This window comes from Xenopus laevis, chromosome 8L, assembly GCF_017654675.1.
Source record: "Xenopus laevis strain J_2021 chromosome 8L, Xenopus_laevis_v10.1, whole genome shotgun sequence".
In the NCBI taxonomy this organism is placed as follows: Eukaryota; Metazoa; Chordata; class Amphibia; order Anura; family Pipidae; genus Xenopus; species Xenopus laevis.
Genome location: NC_054385.1, coordinates 102101675 through 102109968, shown reverse-complemented (window position 1 = coordinate 102109968; position 8294 = coordinate 102101675).

Genomic DNA, 8294 nt, shown 5'->3' with positions numbered 1-8294 from the left:
CTAACGGTCCCTGCCAGAAGCACAGTAGGAGGGGGAAAGCCAATCACAGCCCTGCAGTCACACAAGCACAGACAGGCTTCAGTTCCCTATCAGGTCCTGCTAGCTGCTGATTGGTTCCTGTCCTACAGTGCAGTGAGCTAAGAGCTGCCAGCTCCCCTGCACAGCCTGGGAATTCAGGGAGCAAGAAGTGGAAGAGAAGGGAGGGATTATTAATGTTTTTGCAGAAATATTCAATAAATCAGCCTAAAACACTACTTTTTTAAGCTTCTATATCTAAATGAGTATAATGCACTGGTGAGTTCTTATTTCTTACACAAAATGTCTCCTTTAATTGATGCGAGCACGCGGCGGGATAGGGAGGAGGAGCGCCTATTCGCACCAGGCCCTCCTAAAATGTTTCTGGCAGGGGAGCCCAGCACGCTCTTGTTACACTCCTGGGTCATATGGTATACTTAGAAGCAGAGATCATTTGATTTGGCAGTAATGCCCTGTGTACCCACATTACAGTGCTCTTATGGCATAACAAGGCATTTGGCACACTGGGTATTCATACAGAATGGACACAATTGCAATGTAGTGACTGTGCCTGTTTTATGCAGCTATTTCTTCACCAATATAAGCACAAATAACTATTCGCACCTAAATATATATATTTATATATACATAATTACAGTGTGGGCTTTGCTGCATAGAAATGGAAAATGTCCCTGCATTTTGCTATAGAGTTGTCAGTTAGCTGAATGAGTTACTGCCCAGGAGCAGTAACTCATAGCAACCGATCAGTAAGAAGTATTTACTGGTCATCTGGTTAAAAGAATTGCCAGAGCCACAAGGATGAGGGGCATCTCAAGTTAACAACCTGTTACAACTTCTAGTATTTAACTACTATATTTGCTATATACTATACTTTTCCTTTATGTAACCCAGAATGCTAAATGCTCTCAGTCTATATCTCGTGTATGGATGGTGGATATGGTTCCATAATAAGGAATATTCTTGGTAATTCTATATCACCAACTAGAAAATAATAAATGGTTTGTTATTGTGTAAATACATTCTAGACACTAGAGAGCACCAAGGAGTATTGTCCATACTTCTTATGTTGTGTCCGTCTGGGGACCTGTAGATCTCTGGTGATTGAATTGGTCTGTTAAATGTAGTTTATGATGTGAGCTTGTTGTGTGTAGGTTGTGTCCTTTTCCTATACATGCCACTGTATTCTCCCTCCATCTCTCTGTTGGACTGTGACTCCCAGCATCCAACTAACAGACACAATTTTACTATTTGAGCCCTCGTGAACATGCCTAGTGACTTGCTAGTGACTCAAATCAGCCAAATCAATTGCATACTTTTAATAGTCCTAAACCATTAAAAGCTAAAGTCTGATTGGATGTTATGCTTTCTAGCTTTGAGCAGCTAGGTTCCATTAAGCTTGATTTATAATCCATTGCGGCCAAGTGCTTCGTTGGGTTCATGCCATTTCATCCAATATGTCGAAACAAGAGCAACCGCACAAGTTCTCACTGCAGCTACAATACTTAACCCACAAGACAACTGGACTGAACATTCCACTTAGGTTTGCCATGTGTTGTGGGTATGTCAACATTACTAAAGATGGAGCAGGACGCAAACTCTAATGTTTGTGATCCAGGAAGGTATTTTAGTGCATGACCTCCCTTTACCCATACAGCAGATGCGCCCAGAATTTTGGGAGAGGGGGAAGCCGTAAATAATGCAAGGAAAGGTATTTCCCCCACAATGGTAATTGTGCCAAAATCTTTTATATGGGCTGTTATTAACCATTTCCCTATTCAGAAAGCAGATTTAATGTGAATGCCAGAGGAGTAATATATAAAATATTTAAATTGGAATATATCATCATCATCATTTATTTATATAGCACTGTCAAGATACGCAGTGCTTTATATATTATATGAATATAATTGTCTACAAAGGTGTGTTGCAAACTTACTTCAAGCTGTGATTTCTGATGACCAAATCCATTCATTAATGGACTGTCCACCTTAGGGGTCAGCTTGGTTGGCAGATGAGGCTCCTTTTATTCCTTCCCACTACTAATACTGCTTGATCTCTCCGCTGCATTTGACACTGTGGACCATCCTCTTTTCCTCCAGTCCCTCCATTCACTTGGCCTTTGTGAAATGGCCCTGTCCTGGTTCTCTTCTTACCTCACTAATCATTCCTTCAGTGTCTACTACAATGGAGTAGCATCTTCTCCCCTTTCTTTTTATGTTAGTGTTCCTCAAGGCTCTGTCCTGGAGCCCTTATTATTCTCCCTCTATACTTCCTACCTCTGCAAACTAATCAACTTGCATGGTTTCCACTGCCACCTCTATGCTGTCGATACTCAGATCTATCTCTCCTCTCCTGATCTGAACCCAGAACTCCTAACTCGGGTCTCCTCCTGCCTATCCGCTATCTCTACTTGCGCTGTAAGCTTAGGGATAGACACCAAAAAACACAAAAATAAAATATAGTGTAGTATTTTCAAATAGGGTTTGCACCTCTTTGTGCAGCTGCTATATGGTGTGGTTTGATATCTTCCACCAAGAAATTCAAGTGCCCTTTATCCGTGCCTTTTTACTAATATACGTGGCCACCTCCTGTGTGAGGTAATGGGTACTTACAAACGTTTAGTTTTGCCACTAGCATATAATGTGATTCTTTGTCCCAATCCTGGTTATCTTTAGAGCTCTAAAAAGATATGCTAAAATCGTGTAAAATCTTCTTTAATATAATAAAAAGATAAAAATACAGGTTGCACTCACATATGTGCGCTTAAAATAAGCATAACACAGTTCATCTTGGGGTTCTCCGGTCCTGCGTTCCACTCTGGATGTTTAATTGCCTGGCGTTGTTAGTAGGACACGCGCCCCTGGTCTCCCCCTGATGACGTCACTGCTCAGCCGACGCGTTTCGTCTATACGACTTCCCCAAGTCTATACTTCCTACCTCTGCAAACTAATCAACTTGCATGGTTTCCACTACCACCTCTATGCTGTCAATACTCAGATCTATCTCTCCTCTCCTGATCTGAACCCAGAACTCCTAACTCGGGTCTCCTCCTGCCTATCCGCTATCTCTACTTGGTTGTCGCAATGCTACCCTAAATTAAACCTCTCTAAAACAGAAATGGTTCTCGTCCCTCCAACTAACACCATTAACATCCCAGAAGTATCCATCATAGCTAACAATTCCACTATCACCCCATCTCCCCAGGCCCGGTGCCTTAGGGTTATCCTAGATTCTGCCCTTTCCTTCACTCCTTATATCCAGTCACTTATTAAATCATGTCACTTCCACCTAAGGAACATATCCAAAATACGATCATTTATCACCCAAGATGCTGCCGAAATTCTTATTCACTCTCTCATCATATCACGTCTAGACTACTGCAACTCTCTTTTAATTGGCCTCCCCCTCCAGAGACTGTCACCTCTCCAGTCCATAATGAACACTGCTGCGAGGCTCATAAACCTCAGCAACCGCTCCTCCTCTGCCTCGCCATTCTGTCAATCCCTGCACTGGCTTCCGTTACCTTTCAGAATCAAATTCAAATTAATGATCCTGACATTCAAAGCACTTTAAAATTCTGGCCCACCCTACATCTCTGAACTCATCTCTATATCCTCACCCAAACGCTTACTACACTCCTCTACTGACCTGCTACTCAACTCTTCTCTTATTACCTCCTCACATGCTGGCATTCAAGTCTTTGCAAGGGCTGCTCCCCTCCTCTGGAACTCTCTCCCACAGTCTGTCCAACTTACTCCCAACCTTTCTGCTTTCAAAAGAGCTCCTAAAACGCATCTCTTTATAGAAGCCTACCTGCACTCTGCTTAACTACCAAATGCAGTATCACATACAGTACTACATCGCTCACTCACTTAATTCTGATATTGCTCACTCCCACACCTTGCGTCTTATTCCCTTCCCTATAGATTGTAAGCTCTTTTGCACAGGGCCTTTCTCACCTCTTGTACCGGTATTGGTTGTGATGTATGTAACTCCATATGTTTTATGTATGTAATTAATGTGATTTCGTTTTATAAACACATTTAGTTTACAGCGCTGTGAAATTTGCTGGTGCTATACAAATAAATGTTAATAATAATAACAATAATAATAAATACATACTCTTCTCAATGACACTCTATGCAATGTCCTTGCACTTAAAGATTAGCTGACAATGCATTAGGCATTTCAGGAGAAATCCAGGTTTGCAAATGTAGCAAAAATGTATTGGAGATATATAGATGATGCAAATACAAAAGTAATAATGCGGAAACTTATCTTCAGATACATAGGGACTTGATCTATATGAAACAAGAATCTTTTCTAAACCCTAAGAGAGGAGACCCTGAAGACCTAATCTTTGAGGTCCTTTGAACACAAATACCTTGAGCAGAAATTCTAACTGAAATAAAAGCCCTTGTGTTGATGGTAAATAATCTGAATGATTGCCTTTTTTAGCATGTAAAGGCCATCTAGTTACTACTGTACACCATGGTGGCTCTGCAATGATAAATAGATGATTTAGGATTTTCAGTAATGTGAGCTTTAGCTTTTAATGATTGCAGTATTTGCTCACTATTTCATTGGCAGGTTACTATGGACCGGATTGAATTTGATTAGAAAAATGTATCTTATGGTATATCATGTAAAATCGAAAACTGGAATTATATTAGAACATAAGTTGTTCTCATTTAATCCAAACTGCCCCTATATTAGAAATAACTTGCATATATCTATTGTATCTAATCAGTAATGTGTATGTTACTATTTCAGCACCATTATTTTCCTTTGCCATAAATAGGGTGCATGCGCCTTTAAGCAGCCTGATCACCCCCCCCCAGGTCGCAGAAAATAACATGTGTCTTATATAGAAGTGACTTAAAGGGGTTGTTCGGCTTTGAGTTAACTTTTAGAATGATGTAGAGAGTGATATTCTGAGACAATTTGCAATTGGTTTTAATTTTTTTTATTTGTGGTTTTAAGTTATTTAGCTCTCCAGTTTGCAATTTCAGCAATCTGGTTGCTAGAGTTCAAATTACCATAGCAACAGTGCACGGATTTGAATAATAGACATATAGATAGAATATGAATAGGAGAGGGCCTGAATAGAAAAGAGGAGTAATAAAAAGTAGCAATAACAATATATGTGTAGCTTTACAGATCATTTACTTTTTAGATGGGGTCAGTGACCCCCAGCTGGAAAGAGTCAGAAGAAGAAGGCAAATAAAAAAACTATAAAAAAATAAATAATGAAGACCAACTGAAAAGTTGCTGCGAATTGGTCAGTCTATAACATACTAAAAGTTAACTTAAAGGTGAACCACCGTCTAAATGCTCATTTATCAAAGAGCAACTATGTAATAAATCCTCTTTTGAATGGTTTATACACATAGAATTAAACTTTGCTCCTAAAGGCCTAATATAATGAAAAGTGAAAGAATCCTTGCTTGCCCCTACCAAGGTACGACAGCAGCGCATAAGTGATGTCCCTTTAATGAAGAGGGTTGCGCAGGCACACTGGATGTAAAATAATTGTGTTATGGTGTATAGCTTTCTATGTATATTTTAGCATCCCTTGGAAAGTGTATGAGCACTGCCAGTCTGAGAATCATTAGCCACCGTGACTGACATTGTTTTCCCTTCTGCTGTGATTAAGTAGGAGGCACATACATGATGGATTATCTTCCCTGCGCAAGTGAACTGTATATCACGCCTTCATTCCCCAGACGCCATCCTCCATTATACTGCCAGCCTTCCCCATATGTATTGTATGTCCCCTCCAATAAGCACACTGCTTTGTTCTGTATGTACAATCACTTTGCACTGTATGATTTATAAGGAATTGTGTGAAATACTATTTTTCTATAAATAAACGGAGAAATGTGTCTCTAAATCCGAATGCTGAAGTTCTATTTTAGAGGGATGTGAACGACAGAGCTGCCAAGGGGGTCACAGAACAAAAAACTTCACTCCCTGACAAAATTTGTCGTATTCTAGCCCCTCCTCTCCAAACTAACCTACCTAAATCCCATTCCCATAATCAACCAAAATTAACTATAAGATACTGGGGCACTTTTACCAATCCCATGGGCGAAGGTGCTGGAGAACCTATCAAAGAAATCATTTGCAGTTATGATTATTTAATACAATCTTTGGGATTGACCCATTACCAGACTGCATATTTTGGCTTAATAAAGAATCTAGTCCCTGATGTAATGTATATTTACGCTTTATGTAAATAACAGTCAGGCCTAGCCCCATATTTTAGCTCTAGGTCTAAGGAACTGCTAATCCCAGCCCTGGGACAGTCAGGTTTCAGCCCTAGATATATTGTCAGCCACAGACAGGGTTGGACTGGCCTGGCGGGACACCGGGAAAAAACCTAGTGGGCCCTCGCTTGGCCAGACGACCTCTCCCGATCTCCTGGCCCTACAAAAAAAAACAATTTTGCTCATGTGCGGCGTCGCAGTAGGGGGTCCGGAGGGGGGCCCTGGACAGAAGTCCTGGTGGGCCCCCCAGTCCTACCCTGGCCCCAGATACAATGTAGAATCAGCCCTGGATATTGGGAACAATTAGTCCCAATACAAGACAGTGTCAGCACCAGTCCCAGCTGTAAGGTCAGTTCAGAGCTCTGTTATATGGACAACATCAGTCATAATGAACACAGAATGAACTCTTGGTGTGAAAGGGACACAACCTGATTTAAGAGGTACAAACAGAAGTTTAATCAGTGGAGCTTATGTACATTTTATTCGATTCATGCATATCTACAGGGAAATATTATTAACATGTATTTATAAAGCGCCAACATATTAAGCAATGCATTTCATGACGGATTCCCATGTCAGAAGGTTTGCATAGTATCTTAATAATCCAGGGTGAGAATAGTGAAGAAGTGGAGCCGTGCAATGGTGGAGACTTATAGCTAATTTTACGTTATAGCCAATTTTTCTGGAGAAGTCTGCCTGTGAAAGTAGCAGGATACCAGCCTGTGCCCATCAGCCAATGAGAATGCTTACTGATGGGGAAAACCAGAGATACAATCTGATCTATACACAGAGGGCCCATTTACTTAGCTCGAGTGAAGGAATACAGTAGAAGAAAAAATACTTTGAATTTCGAATGGTTGAATATGGCTACTTCGACCATCGAATTGGCTACTTTGACCTTCGACTACTACTACGACTTCGAATCGAACGATTCGTACTAAAAATCGTTCGACTATTCGACCATTCGATAGTCGAAGTACTGTCTCTTTAAAAAATTCTATGAGCCCCTAGTTCGCCACCTAAAACCTACCGAGGTCAATGTTAGCCTATGGGGAAGGTCCCCATAGGCTTCCTAACAATTTTCTGATCGAAGGAATATCCTTCGATCGATGGATTAAAATCCTTCGAATCGTTCGATTCAAAGGATTTAATCGTTCGATGGAACGATTATTATTTTGATCATTCGATCGTAGGAATAACGCAGTCGAATATCGAGAGTTAATTAACCCTCGATATTCAACCCTAGGTAAATGTGCCCCTAAAACTCTGATTTAGTTTGGGGATCACATTGGGTACCTTTGTTGATTTTCTCAGTATTTGGAGTATTGTGCTTCCGGCTGTGCATAAATCCAGATAGGTTACATTAGTTACATTACAAATAATAACTCTGAGTTTCCCCAGGTATCACCTTAATGATATCAGCAGCCTATTGGCCTATGAATGGGGCCAAAGCAATTGGCTCAGTCGGTAACTGCTTGGGGGGACCTGAGCAATCATGTGGATTTTTCACTGGACGTCAGCTTTAGGGTAATGATATCTGATGCCTTCCCTTGGCTTTTATTACCTCATGTATTACTCCTATTACTGCAGACTATTACTGCTTGAGGTGACGACCAAATGAGGATCTTACTGTGAGTTGCCAGATTTAAAGAAGAGTCTCTGGTAATGAGGGAAGCAGAGGCCCCAATGTGGGGAGTTTGGAAAGCACAAAAACTGCCTAAATCTGGCAGGTCCACCATGCTGCTGTTTTTTTATTTGGAAGCATCCAGTCTACAGCTAAAGGATCAACAGCAGCTGGAGGGCTTCAGCATAGACATTCCCAATGTATTTACTAAACAAATCTAACATGTTACAAAATATTTCATTGGTACACTTTCTGCCTCTTATTACCTCTTATTTTGAACTTTCTAGTTACCCTTTTCGCCAAAGTCTATTTCTCGCCAGGTTGATAAGATGAAGCTACATCCTCAACATTATTATATCAGTGAC